This window comes from Nelusetta ayraudi, unplaced genomic scaffold, assembly GCF_046127955.1.
Source record: "Nelusetta ayraudi isolate G7.1 ecotype Tasmania unplaced genomic scaffold, CSIRO-AGI_Nayr_v1 ptg000055l, whole genome shotgun sequence".
In the NCBI taxonomy this organism is placed as follows: domain Eukaryota; kingdom Metazoa; phylum Chordata; class Actinopteri; order Tetraodontiformes; family Monacanthidae; genus Nelusetta; species Nelusetta ayraudi.
In genome coordinates, this window is record NW_027466105.1 from 1775001 (window position 1) to 1801207 (window position 26207).

The following is a 26207-nucleotide window of genomic DNA, read 5'->3' on the forward strand; positions in this document are numbered from 1 at the left end:
GACTCTTAATGTTATTTTAGCCTTAACTTAGGATGAATTTACTAAGCATAGTTTGTATTTTGTAGGCCCTTAATTAGAAATGTGCTACTGTTTTAGAATTCAAAGAAGTATTTTATGGAAATACTTTATTTGGCATGGTGTTGACTATTTTAGACTGTTGTGGCAGTGGGTCATTTATCTTAGTTTTATTACTTTAACTAGTACAGTGTGTAAAGTAATGCCAAAAACTCTTAAAAATGACAGTTTTGTAATTGGGTAAAAGCTTTAAAGGGACACTGCAACCATAATGTTTAATTTAAAAACAAATGAATTTTTAATTTTCCTATATTACTGCAACATCACTGTAATAATAAAATAGGAAAATGCGCTTCTGATCTGTTTTGCTTGATGATCTAATGAGCTTTGTCTCTGCAGGAGCAATTCTAAAATATGTTGGCGCTCCAGACATTGAGCCAGAGGGATCTCCCGAACATCCTGACCAGGAAGCTCCAGGACCAACACGTTCCTCAGAACCTCCTTCTGTCCAGGTGAATAATGTGTGTTATTCTTAGTAGCTAAGCTGATAAGTGTGGGACAAAACTAAGGCAATTAAGCATTATTTTGATTGTTGGTTTGCGTTTTAGTGTTGCACTTGTTGGTTTGTTGGATTTTCTTATTTAAAGTAAGCATTTTCTTTTATGAATACTCAATCTGTTGTATTTATTGACATATAGAGGATTCTTTTCCTAGTATTATAGTGTTTGTTTGTTTTTAAATCAGTTTAACTTGCCTGAGTTGCTCAACTGAAGATGTTTAATTTTACCTGTAGCCTGTTTTGCTCACGAGGTGTAATAGATTGTGGAATCTTAGTAGACCTTGCTGAGAGTGTCAGCAATCAGCTCCGATGACGTGGTGCTTGTAAATAAGGCAAATGCGCCATCTAGTGGGATGCAGCATGTTTATTCGTGTTGGAGCAATGACAAGTACTACGAACAAAACAAAAGATGCACAGGGTAAAAAAAAAATCATAAACTCTTATTAGATCTCTTATAGATTATTGATAATAGCATTCTAATTGATTTCAAACCTTTTCAAAAGATCTTTTGCCAATAGCACACCCAAATATTTGATAACCTTGGAATTCCATTTGATTTTATATTTTCCTCTAATTTCTCAGCCTGGATGATAATTCAGCGTGAGAATTTGAGTGTTTGCTATGTTTAACTTGTTGCCTGTGTATTTACCATAGGTTTCTATTATCAACATGAAATGAGGTAAGGTTCTGTCCGGGTCTTGGAGAACCAAAATAATATCATCAGCAAAAAGCCCTGTTAGATGTCCCTGCTCTCCTATATGTATTCCTTTTAGATTGTTACTTTGTCTGATCATTTGTGCCAGCGGCTCAATGAACATAGCAAACAATGTAGCGCTTAGGCAACATCCTTGACGAGTACCATTAATCTTTATCCTTGCCATAGGTTCTTGGTAGAGACCTTGAATACACTGTATTAACTTTTCTTGGAACCCCAGTTTCCCAAGAACTTGATACAGAAATCTCCAATTCACACAGCCAAGGCTCACCAGTAACAGCTCGCAGGCCCTGCTTTTGGATCTGATCTATTATGTATAGGACCCGTCTAATGTCTTCTTGAGTCTGCCTACCTGTTAAAAAAGCTGACTGATTGGAAGTCCATCTCGTCCCCTTAAATTTCAAAGCGTAACGAACCTGTGTAGCCCGAGGAATTTTATTATAATTTATTTCCTAGGGTGCAACTCCCCAGGTGGCATTGTCAGGCAACCCCCCCGCCCCATTTTCCTTTATACCCACCATCAGAATTGTCTCCACCTCCGCCAGACCCTCCCCCTTGCCGTAGGTTCTTGGTAGAGACCTTGAATACACTGTATTAACTTTTCTTGGAACCCTAGTTTCCCAAGAACTTGATAAAGAAATCTCCAATTCACACAGTCAAGGCTCACCAGTAACAACTTTTGGAGCTGATCTATTATGTATAGGACAGTCCTAGGGCTGGACGATATAGAAAAAAAGCATATCGATATAAAAAAAAGTCATATTGATCGATATCGATAATTAACATATTATATATATATATATATTATATATATAACATTAACATTAACATATTTTAATTGCAGTGCTGGATGTTTTATAAGTTAGAAGAATTTCAACTTTGTAAATAAAAGCACAGCAAAGAGATGTTTATCTGATTTGTTTTCATTTCGATAATTTCGCTGTTATTCTGCTGGAAACGGCGTGCAGCGGCACGAGCTTCCTCCACGGTCGGCACTTTAATGAGCGTGTGTATAACTGAAGACACCGTTCCTTTGCAAAACCTGTACACAAACTCTCCCACCAGTCTGCGCAGAACCCGCATCCAACAAGAACGAGAGTTTGGGGTCCGTGGCGACGGCACAAAGCGACATTGTGTTGTTGTAGCCCTCCAACAGCAAACAACGTTCTTATGCTCATGGTTATCTTTTAAGATAACCACGAGCACAAGAAATAGGGTATCTGCAAAGTAAGTAACACGTACATTATGAACTGTCATTCTATATCATAATGATGTAATATGTCAACCGAAAGCAGCTGACCAGCTGAAAAGGCTCACTCCACCGCCTTAGTGTTGGGAGGAGGACACGTTCCCGTCAGTAATTCAAATTTCTCAGCTGCATGTATAGGGGGACAAGGTGAGAACTCAGATTGGACGAGAAAACCGAATTATTGCTTAGTCCGATTAAGCTCTGCATGTAAACGCACTGATTACACCTGCGCCAGAGTGCAGAGTGAAAGCAGCTCTTTTAAAAACAAGCGCAGGCTGGAGTCAGCACTCTGTCCTCTGGCGTGTCCACGCTGAGAACTCTGTCCTTCGCAGTTCTTAGCATTTCGGCTAGCAATCCCAGAGCGGGCTGGGCCATAAGCACAGCCGGAGGAGGAACCCTGGCGGGTGCCCGTTCATCGGGAGGTGGCGCTGTGTGTGCGTGATCGTTGTGCATTCACCGCTTGGCTGTTAAAGCCGCAGCCCCCCCCCCCCTCCTCTGGCGCTCGGCGGGGAGGCTGCCTTGCAGTTGAACACCGGTGCGCCGAGACGGGTACTGGAAGGATGCTGGTCTCAACCCCCTGCCTGGGTGCAGTCGCTCCGTCTTCCTCTGTTTTCTCCATTCCCCTCTGTTACTGTTGCGGCGGCGATGTCCTCGCAATCAATTGCCGCACCCGTCTAGCCGGGTAACAGCGGTGTCACCACCACAACGCGGACACTTTTCCTTTGATTTTGGTTTATTTGGTTTAGACAATTCAGTTTGTCTGTTTCTTTTGTTAGCGTAACCACTTTCTTTGGTTGGTTTTCTTTTCTTTGTTTTGTTGTGAAATTTTGGTGAAACTTAAACTTTGGGTTTTCTATTGAGTAGCGATTTTGTTATAGTTTGATTTCCTTTTTTAGTTCATTAATATCTTGTTCCCCAGTGATCGTTACCTTTTTGTTTTGGGTTTTGGTCGTGTGTGTGTGTGTGTGTGTGTGTGTGTGTGTGTGTGTGTGTGTGTGTGTGTGTGTGTGTGTGTGTGTGTGTGTGTGTGTGTGAGAGAATAAGAGAAGAAGAAGAATTTTATTATAGTTTATTTCCTGGGGTGCAACTCCCCAGGTGGCGTTGTCAGGCAACCCCCCCCCCAATTTTCCTTTATACCCACCATCTAAATTGTCTCCACCTCCGCCAGACCCTCCCCCTCGCCACATCTAGTCTTTTTTTGATAGGCTGCCCTCGCTATTAACCTCCCTCTCATCACAGCTTTAATTGTGTCCCACAGTATGGAAGTGTCTACTGGACTATCTATGTTCTCCTCCATAGAGCATTTAATCTCTTTCTTAACCTCCTCCAGTGTTTTTGGATTATTTAGCATACACACATTTAATCTCCAAAGTGTGTTTTTCTTCCTCTTATTTAGACAAATAATAAGGTAATTAATACTGTGTCAGTACAAGTCAGTCGTTCCTATTTTACATTCCTCTATTCTGTATCTGTCTGTAATGTTAATAAAAAAAAAAATAGTCCTCTGTAACGGGTGGAGGTCCCTCCAAACATCAAACATCCCGAGTTCGGCTAGAGAGACGTTGACAAGTTTCGACAGGCGGGTCTTACTTCTGTTGCCATTAGTTGTGTCGAGTTTAGCTTTTAAATCATGTTGAAATCCCCTGCACATATTAGGATTCCTTCACTTTCCACAGCTATGATCTCAAACAGTGATTTCAAAAAGCACTTGTCCAACCCTGGACCAAAGTAACTGACTTATCATCCAATTTCCCTTTGACTATTACATATCTCCCTTCTTTGTCATTTATTTATTTTTTTTTTATTAGAGATTAATATTGTGACACCTCTCTTTGGGCCTTTCCTGAACAAGCTAAAAAAAACATTTCTATATCCAAATCTTTTCAGTGTGTCGTGCTCTTGTTGAGAGAGATGTGTTTCCTGTAGATCAGGCATGGCCAAACTACGGCGTGTCTCTGTCCGGCCCGCGTGAAGGCAGTCAAAAATCTAACCTAACTTAGAAATGACACTTGAACCTGCAATGAGTATTTTAGTCGTTCTAAATGAGTCCAACGTTAGAAAAAAAGGAGCGACCCGGACTTCCCACAGTCTCTTTTCTATTAACATGGGAATTCAATTTGAATAATTTGTCAACTAAAAACACCGGTCATACTAGAACATCCCTACCAGCTTTCTTCCCTGTATTCTCTGAATTTAATCAAAGAATCTTTGAAACTCTTGTAGCTTTTCTCTGGCTCGTGTCGCTGCTGATGCGTAGCCCCTCCAGGATCCCTCCTTGCACTGCCACTCCGTCGTAGTGCGGGGCACCAAGTGCCGCAGGCCCCTCCGCACCCGTCGCCACCGCCGTCTTCTCCGCCAGGCCGCGTCTCGCCAATTCCTCCTTTACCTCCTCTGCGCTGTTGTACGTTCGAGTTCCCGTATCCCAGTGGGTCCTCATCTTGGTGAATGGTGTCTGGAACCGGATGCCCTTTTCCTTCAGGATTCTTTTAGCAGTGTTGTACTCCTTTCTCTTTTGGACCATCTCTGTCGCGTAATCGTGATGGAATGACGGTACTTTATTCCCCAGTTCTATTTTCTTTGTCCATAGCTCTCTCAGGACCCTCTCTTTGGTAGTAAATTCCAGAAAGTTAACAATGATGGGTCTCGGTTGGGCACCATCCGCTGGCTTCTGTGCAAATGAGCGATGTGCTCTCTGAATTGGAAATTAAAATGTGCTGGCAGGTGCAGTTTGCTTTTCAGCAGGTCTTCCACAAACTTGGCCACAGATTCTCCCTCCTCTCCTTCAGTGACTCCATAGATACGTAGGTTGTTTCTCCTCGGCCTGGACTCCAGGTCAGTTAACTTGTCCTGAAGAGCTTTTTGTTCTCTCAGTGATATGACCAGAGCATCATTAGCTTCCTGTACCCAACGTTCTAGTTTTTCAATCCGCGACTCAGCCTCGTTGATCTTGCCGGTCTGGAGCTCCTGTTCGGTGATGATTTTCGCAAGTTATTGATTTATTTCGTGTTTGAAGTCGTCCAAGTCTTTTTCCACGTCGTTCCTCAGTGTTTCTCCAAACATGCGAAGGACTTCTTTTGATTCCATTTTTAAATCCCGTATCTCCTTGCTAATAATTTTTATGTCCAAGCCCTTTTCCGCGTCGTTAGTCACGAGGAGTTCGTTTCGCCATCTCCCTCTGTTTCAGAGCAAGCTGGTAGTTCGGCCATATTGTCTGTTACTGTGTTTCTCTTTTGGTTGAATCAAGTTTTCCTTCCCATTCCAACGTTCCCCTGATCACTTTGTAGTTAATATGATATCTGACAATAGTTATTCAAGTTTTCGGGGACTTTTTACCGTAGACGGTCGAGAGCCCTGGTGTCGCGCAGTCTACCGCTTTATGGCCAAACCAGAAGTCCCTTCCCTCTAGCCTTTTCAAGGGGGAGGTGGCTAGACTTGGCTCTTGTGGGACGAGAAGCAGAAGGCCTGTCCGATCGGGGGGGAAGATGAGATGACATTTTTGTGGGTCAACACAAACTCATCTGCGAGGACAGCCGCCTTGGACAATGACAACACTTTCTGTTCATTCAAGAACATTACCACCTTCTCTGGCAAAGAGTCTTTAAAATCTTCTAAAAGAACGAGCTCACGGAGTGACTCAAAGTCATTTTTGACATCATTAGCTGCACACCATTTATCAAAGAGGTTGCTTTTCTCCCATGCAAACTCGACAAAGGTTTGACCACTAGATTTTCTATGGTTCCTAAATTTTTGCCGGTAGGGCACAGGAACAAGCTCATAAGCAGGAAAAATTGTTTCCTTTACAACATCATATTGCAGGCTGTCTTCTAAGAAAAGAGCAGACACCAACTCCTGTGCTTTTCCCACCCGCTTGCATTGGAGAAGGACAGGCCACATGTCTCTTGGCCAGTTGAGTGGCGAAGCTATTCGCTCCAAGGCACTGAAGTATGAATCAACTTCTGCCTGACGAAATGCTGGCACCAGAAAAATGTTTTTACTGGGGCTGGGCAACGATTAAAAATTTTAATCGCAATTAATCGCATGATTTACCTGATCAATCACGATTAATCACGTCGTATACGCAAAAGCCAATAATGAATTTAAAAGAAGTCTTTCATACACTTTAATTTAAATGTTCTGCCATATAAACAAAAGCACCATAACATTTATCGTGCAAACACTTAACATCAGCACTTTACACAGAAACATTTTTAATGTAAATCTAAAGTAAAAAAAAATGCAAATACAAAATTAAAGCCGATTGCCAATGCCAGGGCATTACTGTTATCCTGTTCCTTATGAAAAATAAAATCCTGAGCCACAATAATAACAGGCAATTTCTGAGGTAACAGCAGAAACATTTTTCTTTTATCATGGAGCAGCATAACCAGTCTGCGTTCCCTTGCAAATGTCCCAGTTAGAAAGGGTGAGGCACAAAAACGTTCACTTTTGGGTTTTTCTTCACAGGGGACTAGAATGTAAAGTCCACATTTATACTGGAGTTCCTTTGGAGAATCTCACTCAACTCAGTGCAGTTTGTCAGTTCCTGGAACTTGACGGCCAGTTATTTTAAATGTACTGCCATTTGAATTAAAGTGCCATAACATTTACTGTGCAAACACACTTTTAACATCAGCATTTTTGAACAATTAGCAGCTAAGAAAAAAAAATAGTGTAAATTTAAACTCAACTTAAACAATGTTATCAAAGCAATACAAAATTAAAGCTGTAAGCAGCGTTTGCGGGACTGAGCCCACCTGGCCACTGCCTGCCGTGACGTCCGCCACCTGGCCACGAGCCCCCGACACCTGCCGACGCTTCCCAACGCCTGGCGATTCCGCCCGAAACCCGCCGATGCCCCATTACTGACGCCGTTAATGACACATCAAGCACTGACTTGACATTACTGACTTGACATTTAGAAACATTTGATTTCTAAATGTGATTGATCACTGTATCATTTTGGAGATAATAAGCCTTAAAGTTGGCTTTTTGTTTTGTTTTGCGACAGCTCCAATATTCCATTTTTACTGTACAATAACATCAAATTGCTCCATAAGCTCTGTCAATGGTTGGTACAGTTGACCTCAGGACAACCTTGAATATATCTTCTCTTAATATTCTTGAATATTCTCACTTAATGTACCAGCTCCTTCCTGTAGATATGATATGTACAGTTAGTTATGCTTTGTTCGACGCAAGTGTTATATTATATATTTACCGGTACTTCTTGTTAATTTGAAATAAATACTAACAAACATAATGTCAAAACAAAAACTGAACAAGTCAAACAGGAGCAGATCAGAAAACAAGGAGGCTTTGTACTAAAATATGGATAAAATATAAACAGGGAGTTGTCTAATGTCGTCAAGGAAGCCAACATTACGTTACCTGATGATCAGCATGTTGACTCAGAAAATCCTCAGGCTCCTGCTGCGACATTTCATTTGGGGCGACGGTTGTGACTTCACTGCTGGTCCCGTGAGAAACTCAAATCGGTTCTTCACGTTTGTGTTGCGTGGCATGGGTTAGGACATTGAGAGGCATTATAGTGTGGTTGTGTGCACCAAATCGGACTCGGCTTCTAGCTCGATAGCCGTGCATAATTTATGCAAACGCAATGCTCTGTTTATGTGAACTCACGGAGTCCGACTCCGTGCACGTGCTCATCTCGACTCGATGGATTTATGAGCTTGATGACAAGTGTCACAAGTGTGTATTTTGTATTGGATTGATGTACTGCAATTCTAGTCATGTGAACAAGCAATTATCATTCCTAGTTATATGTTGCATGACGAAATACTATACTACCAAGTTTGTATTGCAGTATCTTCAGTTTATGGGGTAGAGGGTGCTCAAATTGGATTGATTGAAGATGTAGTTTAGGTACAATTTGCTTGTTTTTATCAAAATTTAAATTGATTGCAGTTCAAGGTGGCACAATCCTATCAGATGTTGTCATTTTGTCACAAAGAACACTGGTATTTGATGATTATTACCATAAGTACCACCATGTTGCAGGCATTGTGGTTACAAGTTTCACTCCAATTTTGATTGTTGTCTGTATGACTAGCAATCCGTTGAGCTGTCTAAGGTTATCATTCAACTTTGGGATCCATGGCAGATGGGCATTGTAAAAAAACTTGAGTCGGAAGGCCAGCTTGTCCTAATTGTGACCTTAATATGATGATTTTTTTCCCCTGCCAGATTGAGGAGAAATGAAATGGACATCCAAACCGGGGCCAATAATGGATGAGCTGGATGATGTCACAGTATCAATTTTAAATGGTATTTCATGTGTAGGTATGAAAAAATTTCCATTACTGTGATTTGTCCGCTAAGTAATTAAAATAACTGTATGCTGACACTGATTTCAAAAAGAAGTATTTTACAAATTTGAGACAAAATGTCTAAACTGAATTGCATTTACAATTAATTCTGATAACAGAAATTGGCACAAAACAAACTTGGTTTGACTTGTCAAGTTGAATTAAATTCATCAGTTAAAAAATGTAGGTTTGTTAATGATTGGACTGTCTTTATAGCTGCCAACATCGATGAAGTCTTGCTCCACACCCTCAGTCGTGATGATTTGAGAGACCTTTTTCCTGGACCAGAACACTTTCTCAGGAGGAAACGGATTTGGGCCCTTATTAGTGTAGATGTGATTGGTTACCTACTTTGCTCTGAAAACATCTAGCATAACACTTTTTTTTTCTTTTTTCCTAATTGTGTCTATTGTTTCTCTCTTGTTCATAATGTTCTGGATCTGGTTTCCTCTCGGCTGAGAATTCCACCGTACCAGACAAGGCTGCCCCGAATGAAGCCAGGAACTGTGTCTTCACCAGGAGGAACATCTCCAATCTGTCCTCAGACATCCACTCCTTTGGTGAAAAGCAGCCCAAAGAGGACCCTACAGCTTCCTGCTCCTCCACAATATGTTGTCTATACTAGACATGGGCAAACCCCGGCCCGCTGCGTGTCTCTGTCCGGCCCGCGTGAAGCCAGTCATAACCCCCCAACACCGCACCCCCCAACGAAACTTTGTCGGCACGTAACTTTGCCGAGTTAGTGTAGCGCGATAGCGATAGCGTGCTTCCCCCCCGTCAACGAGGTGTAGGTACAGAATTAGTCTGGGTGCAGAATCGTTCCGGCGGAAGTGACTGCCGATACGGCAACTCCATTGGGACATACCTCTACATCGCGTTCGAACGTGATATATGGATAGATCGCGGTACATTTATAGAGTTGCCGTATGTGACGTAATTGGCAGTCGCCTCTGTCCAGTGGGTGAATGCCAACAACGTCACATACGGCAACTCTATTAGGACAAACTACATCGGTTGATTAAGGTTATCTTTTTTTTTCTGTCAATCCCTGCCGTATTTACAGTACTTTGTTTGTATTATGTTGTATACACGAAATTCTCTCTCTCTCTCTCTCTCTCTCTCTTCACATATATATATATATATACGTATATATATATATATATATATGTATATATATGTATATATATATATATATATATATATGTATATATATATATATATATATATATACATATATACATATATTTATGTATACATATATATATATATATATATACATATATATATATATATATATATATGTATATATATATATATATATACATATATACATATATATACGAATGTATGTATTCAACACACACTATCTATCTATTTATCACCCGCGAAATAGCGTTTTGACCGTGATCTATCCATATATCACGTTCGACCGCGATGTAGAGGTATGTCCTAATGGAGTTGCCGTATCGGGCAGTCACTACGCCCAGAACGATTCTGCACCCGGACTAATTCTGTACCTACCTACAACCCCCCCTTCCGTGGCCCGCCAACTCGATGCAGGTCTGTCATGTGGCCCGTTGCTAAAAAAGTTTGCCCACCCTCTATACAGACAGTGAGTTGGAGCAAGCTCGTAAGCACTACTTCCAGATGGCCCGCCCTGCCAGTGAGGGGAAATGTGTCATGTTCAAAGAGCTGAGATGCAGGCTGGTGAGAAACACTGTCACCAGCATGATTTCTATCTTGAGAGCCAGTCAGCAAGGAGAGGGGGTCCGGTACCCTTCTAAGCATGAAGTCACTGCAATGGCTAAAAGACTAGTGGAGTATTATCCCATGCTGAAGGATTAAGACAAAACAATGAAACATGTAAGTGATTATATTATTTTGCGCACTTAGATTTTGAAGCGTGTGGTTATTTTTGGCTGATACTTTTTTTATCTGTGCATGTTCACTTTCCATCTTTATTTGTTCTTTCAATGAGTGAAATTTAATTTACCACAGGCGAGCACTTACAAGAATCTTCACAAGAGATTCACCAGAGAGGGGCCACAAGAAGAAAAGGCATTGCATTGACTTCTCAGCAAGTGACCAAGAAGATCATGATGCAGACTCAATTGGTGGATCAACAATTATTTTGTGTCACACACCAGGGCACAGTTCTGATAATGGCCACACTTCACATAAGTAGAAACATGTCCATTTTAATAATAATGATGATGTATGAAAGCTAGGCAATGTTGTGATAGTTTTGGATATCATGATATATCACAGGCATTTTTACATTTGAATTGTCATTTGATATATTTTGATGCTCCAAACAATTTCATCCATTTGACTGATTTACTGATTTGTTTCCTCCATTTCATCAGCCAAAGATGGTCTGACAGCAGAGGCCAGACATTATCAGACCCTGCAGGAGCTGTACAAGAAACCAAAACCCAACCAAGATGCTGTCTCCCAAATTCTTGACCTGCAGTTTCAAGCAAGAAGATCCTTCATTGATAGTGATGTTCTGAAAGAACAGGACAAGGCCAACAAAGATCCTGGATGCATATCCATGTGTCAAGGATCTTTATCGTGTAAGTGATTAACTTGTTTTGGTTTATGATGAAAAGCAAGCATTTTTGCAGATTTTAACATTGACTTGCATTATAGGTGATGAATGAGCTGCGGCGCATTCTGGATAAGGGCAACAGAAAATTCATTGATGAACTAAAAAAAGAGATGGGAAGACTTCTGCACCAATGTGTAATTTTATGGTGTTTGGAAAAAAAAATGAAGTGATGAAGCCACGCATAACGCTGGATGTAGGTGAGTCATTTTGCTGTGTCTCTAATTGACTGTGTAGCTGTTTCCTTGGACATAGGATGGTTTATGTTGCGCTGAATGAATAGATGCAGAATGGTAATACTCTTCATGCTGAAAAAATAAAAAAATTTTTGTGATCAACACAAACCTAATAAGACTCATTTTTAGGAAGACTAACTTTGAACTCAAAGTTGATTTGTTCTATTCCAGTGGAATATTCCATCGCGCTGCTCAGGACACTCCCCACACTCTTTCCTTCACCAAGTCCACCACCGAAGAAGCTGGGACATGCCAGTGAGGCACTGCTTCATGTCATTCAGGTGAAAGTTTGTTCGCATTTTCTCACATTCAACACTTCATAGTTCCATGCATGGATGTGGCGTTTCCTTCTTCTTTTTCTTTAGCCAACAGAAGATCCCACAATGTACTCGCGGAAGAGGTCTTTCTGCACCCCTGTGTTGCTGTTTGATGGGACCCGCTGTCTCATCTGTCTTGGAGCCACTCCCGCCACCACGCTTGCCAAGGAAGACTTGAGTGACGGTCTGCTTCATCTGATGGGTTACTACTATGCCCTGCACCTCACATATCCAAGTGTGTGGCAACCCTTCTCTCTGTCATTCAGACAGAAGTGCTACAGGATACTATCCATGAGCGAGACACCACAGCCTCATACAAAAAAGAATGGAAAGGCAGAATGGAAAGATGGAAAGAATGGAAAGATTTTATTGGGGAGTAGAGCTGTGTACTAGGCATAGGTAGCGATACACTCCCCTGGTAGTTGTAACTTGAGGGTGGGTGGGAGTCTGTTGGAACAAACATGTTATCAGTGGTGATAGGAACACAACACTATATGCTGTCCCCATACTGTTCTTTTTTTGTTTGTAACTGAGTGTCAGGGAATCTGAATCAATGTTCAATAATGATGACGGTGAATATTGTAACAACACAACATCACTTGCATTCTAGAAATGATTGCTTGAGATTGTTTTAAGATGCAATGCCTTAGTGACGTTTTTATTACAAGGCAGTGAAGGCACTGTCAGCAATTTAAGTGAATAAATAGTTGTTGACAATATTAATTCTGTTTGCTGAATTATTTTTTTTTGGGGGGGAGTGGGCGTAGGGGGGGTGGATGCTTTGTTTGTTTGTTATTTCTTAGATATATTTTGCAGTGTGTGGACACCGAGGGGAGCTCTAGAATTGGCTCATTCAACCGACCAACGAGCCAATCAGCAGCGGCGTCACAGGCCCTCCTCCTTCTTTGTTCTCTCTCTCACTTTGACTTCGGCACTGGACAGCCAGGTTTGTGGAGGGAAGGTTGGAACAAGGTAAGGACGGGGTACCCCATACATTCATGTACGTAGAGTCATTAAGTCTTAAACTCACCAGGTTTGTATCGCTTATCGATAACCCTAATGCCATACAAGTCTATGAGGGTCAAAGGTCAACTTTGTCCTAGAGACATGGGGCCACTTGCTTTTTCATCAGGAGCCCCCAAGAAGCGCACACGCCAAATTTGGGGCTTCTAGTTTTTGAGGAACCCCGAAACCCTAACCCTAATTTCAGCTAACCCTAGTTTCAGCCTTATCGTTAACCCTAATTCAATGCAAGTCTATGGAGGTCAAAGGTCAAATTTGTTCTAAGGGACATGGGGCCACTTTCAGGTTCATCAGGATCCTCCTGGACACACCCACACCAAATTTGGGGCTTCTAGCCCATGAGGAACCCCAAAACCCTCACTCTAATTCCAGCCTTATCGCTAAACCCTAATGCAGTGCAAGTCTATGAAGGTCAAAGCTCAACTTTGTCCGAGAGACATCAAGTATCTTTTTCATGAATCATTCATAAATGTTTAAGAGTTTGCTTTGTGGAGAATTCACAATAAAAATACATTGACACTGTTAAAGATGGACTCAAGCACTATTATTGAACTATACTGTATTTTTAGAGTGATGTTAAGCTTTTGACAAGCGCTGCGCAAAGGAGGCCCATTTGTTTTTGTTTTTTTGAAGGGGGCCCAAAATTCCTGGCGGCGCCCCTGAGCGGGCATCTCCAGCACTAAGGCAGTGGAGCTGCCGGCCACGAGAGAAGAATTAACCAGTCCATTGAAACCATTTGTTTGGTCTAGTGAGTGGCAACAGTCCTTTCTCAGCTGTAACCCTGTTGTGTCCGCTCCAAATTTTTCCTCATTGGCTAGAAGCCCCAAATCTAGCGTGGGCGCTTCTTGGGGGCTCCTGATGAAAAAGCAAGTGGCCCCATATCTGTAGGACAAAGTTGAAAATTCACCCCATAGACTTGCATTGAATTAGGGTTAACGATAAGGCTGAAACTAGGGTTAGGGTTAGCTGAAATTAGGGTTAGGGTTTCGGGGTTCCTCAAGGACTAGAAGCCCCAAATTTGGCGTGGGCGCTTCTTGGGGGCTCCTGATGAAAAAGCAAGTGGCCCCATGTCTCTAGGACAAAGTTGAAATTTCACCCCATAGACTTGCATTGAATTAGGGTTAACGATAAGGCTGAAACTAGGGTTAGGGTTAGGGTTAGCTGAAATTAGGGTTAGGGTTTTGGGGTTCCTCAAGTACTAGAAGCCCCAAATTTGGCGTGGGTGCTTCTTGGGGGCTCCTAATGAAAAAGCAAGTGGCCCCATATCTGTAGGACAAAGTTGAAATTTCACCCCATAGACTTGTATGGCATTAGGGTTAGGGTCCAAGAGTACACCTACACATTTTCTTTTGCTTTTTTGATTTAAGCTCATCGTCTCCAGCTGCAAAGGTACAGAAACCTTTCTGTGTTTTGATGTCGTGTGTGAGAAAACATCACTTTTTTCTGTAAACTTGTGTTATCATTGTCTTTCATTGAAAATGACGCAATCTTTCATTTCATTGTTCAGATGCCGAACACCAAGGCATTCCGTCGCTCTCTGGCCATGAAACGACGCCTGGAGCAAAAACGGGGCCAGCAACAAGAAGGTATGGGTCGGCGCTACGTCAAGTATATTATCGTGTTGCTGCACGCATGGGTGTGTAAAATACACATTTTTGTTGTATTTTTTTCTCTTCAGTGACACTGTGCTAACAGATATTTCTTAGAATTGTGTGATTACATAATTGATTATGTGACACTTCTTCCAGGTTTAACATTTGTGTATATGGTCAATCACCTCCCCCTTCGTCAGCTGTACATGGTGGTGTTATGATGGTGTAAGTTTTGCCTTCTTCAGCCTTACTTGCTCTTCATTTGATATGACAAATATGTGTTAACATGTTGTTTTCTGTTTAGGTGCACCTCAGGACTGATTTTGGTGGAGCGTCTGCATGCTGCAGTGCTCCATCAGCTCGCACCCCCTTCACCTAGGCCAGGGGTGTTGTGCCACAACCAATCATCGCCCAGGGTGTCTCCCAGAGTGGTTGTGACAGGTCCTGTCCACATGCCAGTGTATGGACCTGCTCCTGAATGGACTCTTGTTGGACAGGAGGTTGAGGTAACCTGTTCATCCCTTTTTTTTTTTTTTTCCCCCCAATCGTGTATTTGTCAAACTGTGCAACTTTTTATTTTGAAAATGAACACTTATCCTAAGTTGACTCTGATTTCCTCTCCTCTTTTTTTTTATAGACGGTACCAACAGCTGTTGAGACTGCATTTTACACAGACATCCCGTCCAATCCTTTGTGGTTCAGTGAGGCTGTGCTGCTGGACCACATGGAGACCGTCGTGGAGTCATCATTCACACGATTATTCATACACTTATCAACTAGGGGTGGGTGAAAAAAAAATCTATATTCCAATACATTGTTGTGCTTTCTTTCGCAATAAATAATCGATACACTGACGGCAAATATCAATATTTTATTTCAACACACATTATGGATTTACCCCGTTGTCACCGTCAACTATTAATCTCTCCTGTCCTGTTTGTGGGGGCGCTAATCCCGTAAGAGTCAAGTAGGCGAAAGCAGCGGCCGGTGAATAAGACGAGTTAACAACGGAAGAGCACATGCAAGAACGGCGGAAAATACCAACAACGGAAAACAAATCAAAGACCCACCCGCAAGTTACCACTCTAAAGTGTGGACCCACTTTGGCTTTTACGAGACGCAACAACTGTTTTGCGAAGGTAAAATACAATGGCAACACTACGAATCTGCAGAGCTGCCTCGTTCGCTATCACCCGTCCCGTTTTTCCCATAATTGTTCTCTTTTTTCACTACCTGTCCCGGGAAAGATAAAATCTCTCCCGGGACACAATTTGTCCCGTTTTTTATGGAAAATGACAAAACCTCATTTAATTTCCATCTGTGGTCTAGATAGGGTTGCCAACCCTCCCGTAAAATACGCGATTGTCCCATATTTGGCAACTAAAAAGCCTGTCCCGTAATGAACTGATGGGGGACGCACTTCACTTTGTCCTGTATATTTTGGGGACGCGGTTATTTATTTATTTATTTTGTCTGCATCATTTTTTATTGATTTTCAGAATCGGGGCAGTGAAAGGATTTTTTTCCCTCTTTCATCTTCCCGTCGGTTTGTATATCCCAAGTCCCCAAGTTGAGATAAGACAAGTTGCTACTGACTTTACATTACCAGCAAGCACTGTCCTTGTTTACATGAAAGTTATTAATGTTCATGCACTTTAATATGTTTGCTTGTGCAGTGCACGTTTGTTTGTACATTATACAAAGTTTTGGAATAAATGCAAGATCACAGGCATTTTCCTTTTTATGGGTATTTTTTTCTTTTTCAGTCACATATTGTGACGACCCTGTCTCTATATAACTTGTTGTGGCTCCCAGCTGTTTTCCCATTTCTAGGTAGCGGTGGATTTGGTAGTGGCATCTTCCGATTAGGACACCTGTGCCGATGCCCCCCGCAGGATAAAAGGCCGACTGCGTGTGCCGCTCGGTCTCTTCCCCATTCTCCATCCAGCAGCCATGGACGTCTGGCTGACTCACAGCTTCTTTTGTTCTGTTTTGCACCTGACAACACCCCACATCCTATTATTCACTCATCCACACTTACATTACTGATGAATACTGACAAACACACACCATATATTTCGTTATTTTGCTTACAATTATCTATTTTGTTATAATAAACCTTTTGATTAATCGCAATCTGCAGTGTCCCTTCCGTTATTGTCATACCTCTTGAGCCGGGTTATGACAATATCGTCTGCAAAATTTCGAAGATATCGAAGATATCGTGTGTCGTGATGTTGTCATTATCGTGGGCCAAATATCGTCACAGTATCGAATCGTGGGTTAGCCGTATCGCCCCACCCCTATTATCAACACAAGATCACATATGTACAGTACATGTACAGTTTAATTAGTGTGTTACTTTGTTTATGAATTAATTTCTTTATGTTCTTCCAGATGTCCAGCCTGAGACGTCGATCAGCACGCGTTGCCTTAAAAACCAAAACAAACAAGTGACATGTTGGTATTTGGGATATGTGTATTTCATTGTGTGCATCTTTGTGATAGGACAATAAATGCAGTTCTTTAAACGATACTTTGTGTCCTTGTATTTGCAGGTGTGGGCAACACGTTCAACTGTCCACATGACTGAGTCTGCCTCCAGCAATGTCACAGCAGTGCAGCAGGTTTGTACTTATTCATTTCCACTTCATCACCTGTGTGTGTTTTCTAGGCTTTACACCGATCTTATCGGCTGTATCGGATCGGCCGATATTTGGCATTTTTTGAAACGTTCATGATCGGGCGTCATGTCATGAATCACCGATCAATGACATCATGGTCGTGTTGAAACTTTTTTAATCTGTCTCATTTCCTCCAAAGTAGTTTCACAGCATCGACATGTTTATTTGTTTGTATCCGAGAGCTAATGATTCATGATTCAAAAACCTTCATTTTCATCTTCGTGCCTCTTCCTGTTTTGATTACTGTCGCTATGTGACGGACAATAAAGTTTCTTTGAATCTGCAATATATGCAACGCTACAGTACCTCGCGGGGGAACTTTGGCAAAAAATTTCAACACCACAAATTTAATCAGGCGCTTGGAAAAGATACACACGGAGGAGCATGTCGAGTTTAAGAAACACGCGGAGAAAGAAAAAGAAAAGCAAACTCTGAAACGGATGCTAAAGCAAACAACTTTAGACGGTGCTCGTGAGAAGGCAAGGGGTATACAGAAACAAGTATTTATTGCCCCTAACGTGATTGGATCGGTGATCGGTGATCGGTTTATTTAAACTCACTGATCGGTGATCGGCACAAAAATCGTGATCGTGTAAAGCCTAGTGTTTTCCTTTCTATGTTTATTGGCATAAAATCACATCTTTCTTATTTTAATCAGGTGGAGGCGACACCACAGATGACCAGAGCTGTGCCCGTGGTTCCTGTGGCTGCCGTGGTTGCCAGCACCAAGCCAGAGGAGGCCAGCACCGTCCAGGAGGCAACACAGAAGATCAACTAAGCTAAGGAGGCTTTTCTTTCTTCTTCTGTTGCCTCTGACTGCTCCGCTCGTTCTACGCCTCGCACATGTGATTTGTGATCCATCATCAGTTAGTACTAGTGAAGATGCAGTGGCAGATCATGGCACTGGTATTAGATTAGCCAAGGTTCTGCATGGTTCTTTTCATCAAGGCGTAACTGGTCACGGTTTAAAATTCCAGCACCAGCTGGCAACAGTGAGTCACTTCAGAAGAGCAAAACTCCTCACTTTGACATGGATAATTCTGACGTAGAGTTTGTCAGTGCTGTGACCAATGAAGAGTGTAACTTCTCTCCCCTTGATGTTGATGTTTGTTTAGACCTTTGCAAAAACTTGAAGATTCATTTGGACCGTGCGAGTTTTCCAATTTCTGATTGCAAAGGCCCATTAGGTTCGCCGTGTACAAATGAGAATGTAGAGGCTGATGGAAACTGCTTCTTCAGAGCCATCAGTCAAGCTGTGACTGATTTATAGACACAGAAGTGGAAATTCAGGTTGCAGCAGATTGTTTACGATTAGATGTGTACACTTTTATCGATGGTCATGGGTTGAAGTACAGCTCTTGCAAGAAACAATTCTCACATTGTATATATTTATGGATGTATTTGTTATATATGGAAGCAGTTACCATAATCCAAATTAAAATAATAATATAATAACAGAAATGCTTTTTCATTTTAAGAACAAAGCTGCATTATTTGACTCATAATTAAAATGGTTAATAAGTCATTCAATCTGCATTTTCATTTTCATTTTTATATATATATATTTTATTTACAGTTCTTAACTTTACAAAACTTACAGGAAAACAGAAGAAAAGCAGGAAAAACAAAGAAAAGAAAAAGAAAAGGGGCTGCCAGACTGTAATGATTCGACATCTTACATTCAAAAAAGGAAACATAGTTGCAGTTGTAAAACTAAAGCAAGTACCATATGAAAGTTTGTGTCAGGTATCACACCTGACACTTGGCCAGGAAGGGTGCCCAGATTCTCTCAAATCTGTTCGCTGAGCCAGTGAGTGAAGGTAGGAGGAGTGGTGGACTTCCAAGTTAGGAGAACAAGCTTCTTTGCCACCACCATCCCTAGGTGCAGAGCGACCTGAGTGTCACGTGGAAGATCAGAAGTCACAGTCGAGCATCCAAGGATGGCCAGGTCATGATTAGGCCGAATGACTCTGGAGTAGGCTTTCGACATCCGTTCGAATATAGCTGACCAGAAATTGTGCAGCTTAGGACAAAACCAAAAAAGATGCGCTAATGAGCCCTCAGCAATTTGACATTCATCACATACAGAAGACACAGATGGAAAAATACGGTTTAGTTTTGCTTTGGAGTAGTGCAACCGGTGCATCACCTTGAACTGAATCAACCTGTGACGTGAGTTAATAGAACAACGATGGACTTGTTGCAGTGCCTCTTCCCAAAGTTCTACTGATATTTCAGAGTTCAAGTCTTTGGACCAGGCTTCCCTAATAGAATCAGAGGAAGCTGACTTAGAAAATGAACCCACAAATTTTGAAATGAACTGTTTGGAGTCTGGAGCAAGGAAAGGACTGGTGGTGGGGGTAGAATCTAAATGTGGCCAATTCTCCTTGACATAGTGTCTGATTTGGAGGTATCGAAAAAAGTGAGAGTTTGGAAGATTAAATTTGTTGCTTAACTGAGAAAATGATGCCAATTGGCTGTTAATGTACAGATCTGAGAATGTTTTAATACCCTTCTCTCTCCAGGCCGCAAACACCCCATCCAGTCGAGCAGGCAGGAATGAATGATTTTGACATATAGGTGCATGTATGGAGACACTAGGAACCTGGTAAGCTGCTTTTATTTGCTTTAGGATACGTAAAGAGTTCTTCACAAAAAAGTTACGGTTAATTAGTTTGGCTACCGGGGCGGGATCAGAAAACAAAAGGGCAGGAAGTGATGACGTATTGACCGCAGCAGCAGCCTCCAACTTTAGCCACAAAGGATTCTCCTCAGCTTTATCACTTCTGTGCTGTGTTTAAAAACCGGTAGTCCAAGACCACCATTTTTGGAAGACTTTTGAAGGTGAGCCTTGGATATCCTGTGAGATTTGTAACCCCACACAAAGGGCAATATGACAGAGTCAAGTTTCTTAAAAAAAGATGCATTTAGGTATATAGGCAAATTCTGGAAACGGTATAGAAACCTGGGTAGGCTCACCATTTTGATTGCATTTACCCGGCCAATCATAGATAGGGGCAATATTCTCCAAGCTTCAATATTTGTTTTAAGTTTATCTATGGATTCTGCAAAATTAAATTTAAAGAGATGCCTAGGGCTTTTGGTCAGTTTAAGTCCTAAATAGGTGAAACACTCCTTTGTCACTCTAAAAGGCAGACTTGTCAGAAAGTCATCAGTGAGTTGGTCAGTTAGGGGCATGAACTCACTCTTCCCCCAATTTATGGTGTAGCCAGAGATGCTCCCGAAGGCATTTATATATTCTAACAAGACTGGAATGGAGACCACTGGATTAACTAAACAGACAAGGAGGTCGTCCGCATAAAGGGTCACACGGGTCTCGGTACTCCCAGACTCAATACCTTTAATGTGTGGATGTCCTCTGATACCGATAGCCAGCGGCTCCAGCGCTATATTGAACAGCAGGGGGGACAATGGGTCCCCCTGGCGGACGCCCCGCTGCAGGGTGAATGGACTGGACCTGTCCCCATTCGTTAGGATGGAAGATTTTGGTTTGCTGTATAGTATTTTGGTCCACTCTATGAAAGTGTCACCGTACCCAAATTTCTTAAGTGTCGCAAATAGATAAGGCCATTCTATCATATCAAACGCCTTGCGAGCATCTAAAGACAATATAGCTGCTCTGTCCTTTTTGCCATAGTCTGCATACATAATATTAAGAATTTTGCGGACATTGCAGAAGGAGTATCTGTCCAGAATGAATCCCGTTTGATCTGGATGAATTATACTTGCTACATTCCTTCCGAGTCGGTTAGCTAAAACTTTTGTAATTATTTTCAGATCATAGTTTAATAAGGCAATAGGCCTATAGCTGCCTGGGTCTGTGTCGTCCTTGTCCTTTTTTAGTAAAACACAAATATTTGCTTCACTGAGAGAGGGTGGAAGCTGTTTGTTTTTAAACGTGTCTTGGATCATTCTTAAAAGAAAGGGTGACAGGTCCCCAAGAAAAGCCTTGTAAAACTCTGGCCCAAACCCATCTGGGCCCGCCGCTTTACCAGTGGGGAATGCCCTAATGGCATCCTGTAGCTCAGAGAGTGAGAAATCAGAGTCCAGACTCTCCCTAAATGCTGTGTCCAGCTTTGGAAAGTGAAGTGAATCAAAAAATTGCTCAAAGTCTTCCTGTGTCGCTGTTGATTTGGATGTGTAAATATCTGAGTAAAATTCTCTAAAACGATTATTGATGTCCTTTAAGTCTGTAAGCATCTCCCCAGATTTAGATTTTATTTTATGAATAGCCCGCTTTGCTTGTTCTACTTTTAACTGTCTTGCCAACAGCTTCTGCGGCTTGTCACCGAGCTCAAAGTGCTTCCGTTTAAGTTTTAATACTAGGTTGCCTGTTTGATCTCCAAGAATTGTATTATATTCGTACTTTAATTTAAGAATTGTATTGTGATCTGATTGAAGTCGCGAATTTCTATAGACCTGTTCAGCGGTCTGAAGCTCTTTTTCGATCTCTTCCAATCTACCACGCTTAGTCTTTATCAGAGTTGCTTCAAAAGAAATAATTTGCCCTCTAATATACACTTTGAGAGTTTCCCACAGTATTGTATCGTTCACCTCCCCGTTGTCATTGGTCTCAAGGAACTGTGATATATGTGTGGTAATATATGTTTTAAAAGTCTGATTCTCAAGGAGATAGGGATTAAAACGCCAACTGTAGGCTTGCCTAGGCAAGCACATTTTAAGGTTAATATTAACGGGGCTGTGATCAGATATTATTATGTTGTGGTATTTAGTGTGAGTTACGTTAGAAATCAATCTGGAATCGACTAAAAAATAGTCTATCCGTGTGTATGATCTGTGAACATGTGAATAAAAAGAGTAATCCTGATCATATGGGTGCTGCAATCTCCAAATATCCACCACCTTTTTTGTTTTCATCAAATTGTTGATGGTTTGTAAGGCAAGAATATTGGGAGGGGAGGGGCAGAAGACAGCCTATCCAAATAGGGGTCTAGGTAACAATTAAAGTCACCCCCAATTACTATGTGGCTTGAGTCATCATCGGGGATCAGATCAAACACCTTTCGAAAAAAAGCTGGATCGTCTGTGTTTGGCCCATAAATATTCAGTAGTGTGATAGGAAAAGAATTTATATGCCCAGTTACAATTATAAACCTGCCATTTGGGTCAGTTGTCGATGATTGAAACCGAAAGGGCACAGTCTTTCGAAAGAGAATGGCAACGCCTCGGGCTTTTGATGTGAACGGTGACTGATAGACCTGTGAAATCCAGTTGGCCCTGAGTCTCCGATGCTGAGTGGCTTTAACGTGTGTTTCTTGCAAAAACATAATGTCAGATTTCAGTGATTTTAGATGTGAAAACACTTTGCCTCGTTTAACTGGGTGACCTAAACCACGTACGTTCCAAGAGACCAAGGACATGCACTAAATAAATTTTATTCACGCATGGTACCTGTTGCATTACAATGAGATACAAACTTAACAATTAGTCTGGCAGCCAGCCCCAAACAGAAAAAAAAAATAATAACATGAACAATTAAACACCCCAACAAGCCCCCCACCCAAAGCTTCCCCAAACGAAGCATAGTTACCCTCATCCTAAGCTGGGAACGCGGGTCAAAAGAAAAAAGCAGAACAACTCCATCCAACCGCCCCTCATCAGCACACTAGAGATATGAATTTAGCTTTTGAAAAACAAAAACAAAACAAAAAAAAACAAAAAACGTGTAAGTATAATTTTGCTCAGAACATGTTTAGACTCTATTCACCAACAGAAAAGAGAGCTCTCAGAGTTTTTGGTTGATAAAAGTCTTAGCTTCGTCCGGGTCGTTGAATGTTTTTACTTGCCCTTGGTGATGAATGTGCAGTCTGGCCGGGAAGCGCAGCGAGTGGCGGATCTCCTTCTCTCTGAGCAGCTGCAGCACCTCACGGAAGTTTCGCCGTTGTTCCATCACCTCCGCGGTGTAGACGGGAAAGATTAGGATTCGGTTACCTTCGTATTCCATGGAGCACTGCCTCCCGAGCCGCAGGATCTTTTCCTTCTCCTGTGTTAGATGCACCCGTGCGATTATCATGCGGGGTTTGGAGCCTTCCGGTGGTTTGGGCTGTTGTATACGGTGCGCTCTATCGATAACGACCGGCTTGGTGAAGTTGTCGTCGCCCAGCAGCTTGGGGATCAGGTCGGACACGAACTCAGTCGGCCTCCCCTTCTCTTCACCCTCTGGGATGCCAAGAATTCTTATGTTGTTGCGCCTGGATCTCCCTTCGAGATCGGAAAGCTTGGCCCGTAGCTTCTTGTTCTCTAACTGCAGTTCAGTGACGGAAGTTTCCACTGCGCAAATACGTTGCTCATGATCCGCAGCCTGGCACTCGGTGGTAGTCAGCCTCTCGGTTAGCTCCCGCTGGGCAGCCAGAATGTTCTGAAAACTCTGCTCAAACTTGTCAAACCGCTCGTTAAAGGACTGCAAAAGCATGTTTGACATTTTATGCCAAGCAAGTGGAAGCTCGTCGTCCTCTTCAGCTGACGACTTGCCCGGCGAATTCTTGCTAGCTTGGTCGCGACTGGCACTAGCTGGAGTGTCGGCTAGCGACGACGGGCGGCTGGCTCCCTTTCCACTTCGAGCATTTTTACCGGACATTTTTGCTTACCACTCAGCGGTGGTGTAAACACGAAATAAAGTCTGTCAGAAAGAAATCGAGTCAAGTGTTCAAAAAAGCGATTTTAAATAGTAAGATTTGGCATGCTGTGAGGAGCTCTAAAAAACACGTCTACTCTGCTCGCATCTCACTAGCGCCCCCCTCAAGACGGCTCATTCTTGTACTTAATTCAAATGAAGGAAAACACATTTGAGATTTAATTTTCAAAACATGCACCAGCAAAGAGTTACCAAAATTCAATATGAAATGTAAAATTCAAAAATGAAAAAGCAATAGCAGAATGCTTTTTCATTTTAAGAACAAAACTGCATTATTTGACTCATAATTAAAATCATTAATAAATATTCCTATATGCATTTTCATTTTCTTATTCGTGTCGCACCTTTTATGACACAATCAAAAAGAAAACTGAGGGCATTGCTTTTTAATTTTCGTGGTCCTGCCCTGCACAAGAGTTACCACAACTCGAAAACGAAATCGCAATCTCAAAGTAAGCGCGCGGCGCAGGAAAGTGACGTCAGCAGCTCTCCACCTGTGGGTATGGCGGTATGACGCCAAGTGTCATTTGCCTCATGTTATGTGTAAATTCTAATGTTTGTGAATTTAATAAATGTATATATATACTGTATATTTAAAAAAACAAAACAAAACAAAAAAAAGGTATAGCAGTATGACACCACTTTGCCATCGTTACTTTTCACGTCATTGAAGTTGCCGGTAAACAAGATTTAAATCGCCGAAAAACGTGGACCACTGACGGATCTCGTTGGTCGGACAGATTTGAGCATGGCGCACATTGACACAATTGTTCAAACCCTGCTGGATTTAGCTTCCCAGGTGGAGTTGAATAGTGTATCTGAATCTGATGCTCGGGACCGAGTTGAGCAGGTATTCTGCCGTCCCAGATACGGACGCAAACAAGGTTGCCCTAGCCAACCTGTTGTCAGTTATGGAACACCTTGATGCACCAGCACAACATCAAAGCTAAAGCTATTTGTTACATGGGTGGAGTAACAGCTGTTCGGCGTCGGCCACCAGTCCATCCAACGAAGGATGCGAAGCAACAGATCAATCCGTTGACTGGTGGCAGATGCTGGTGCGAGATCTGTCAGTGGTCCACGTTTTTCGGCGATTTAAATCTCGATTACCGGCAACTTCAATGACGCGAAAGAAGTAACGATGGCAAAGTGGTGTCATACCGCCATACCTTTTTTTTTCTTTTCTTTTCTTTTTAAATAAAAAACATATATGTATATATATATATATATATATATATATCTTTATTAAATTCACAAACATTAGAATTTACACATAACAGGAGGCAAATGACACTTGGCGTCATACCGCCATACCCACAGGTGGAGAGCTGCTGACGTCACTTTCCTGCGCCGCGCGCTTACTTTGAGATTGTGATTTCGTTTTCGAGTTGTGGTAACTCTTGTGCAGGGCAGGACCACGAAAATTAAAAAGCAATGCCCTCAGTTTTCTTTTTGATTGTGTCATAAAAGGTGCAACACGAATAAGAAAATGAAAATGCATATAGGAATATTTATTAATGATTTTAATTATGAGTCAAATAATGCAGCTTCGTTCTTAAAATGAAAAAGCATTCTGCTATTGCTTTTTCATTTTTGAATTTTACATTTCATATTGCATTTTGGTAACTCTTTGCTGGTGCATGTTTTGAAAATTAAATCTCAAATGTGTTTTCCTTCATTTGAATTAAGTACAAGAATGAGCAGTCATGAATAAGAAAATGAAAATGCAGTTTGGATTATTTATTAACGATTTTTTTTATGAGTCAAATAATGCAGCCACGTTCTTAAAATGAAAAAGCATTTCTGCTGTTGCTTTTTCATTTGGATTATGGTAACTGTCTGCCTCCACACTCCAGTGGTTCTGCACATTAGTATAAATAGAGTGATTCTCTATCATGACATCACAGGACGGCGGCACACTGACTCATTCCATGAACCTGGACACTGATGATCCAGACTTTGGACCAGATGAGCCAACAGGCCACAGTGGAAACTGGCTCTGGTCTGGGGGCCCCCTTGTTGGTGGGTGGGCTGGTTCGTCCCTGTGTCTGGGGACTGGCGCTGGATCGTACGCGGTGGGGTCGCATGCCTGGGGTGGGGCTGCGCGTTCGCCGGCTACCGCTCCTGTGTGCCCGGGTGGTGCGGTGCGGTGGGGGGCGGGCCCCCTTTGGCTCCTGGATCCCTGTGGTGTCCCCGGCCCCGATGTC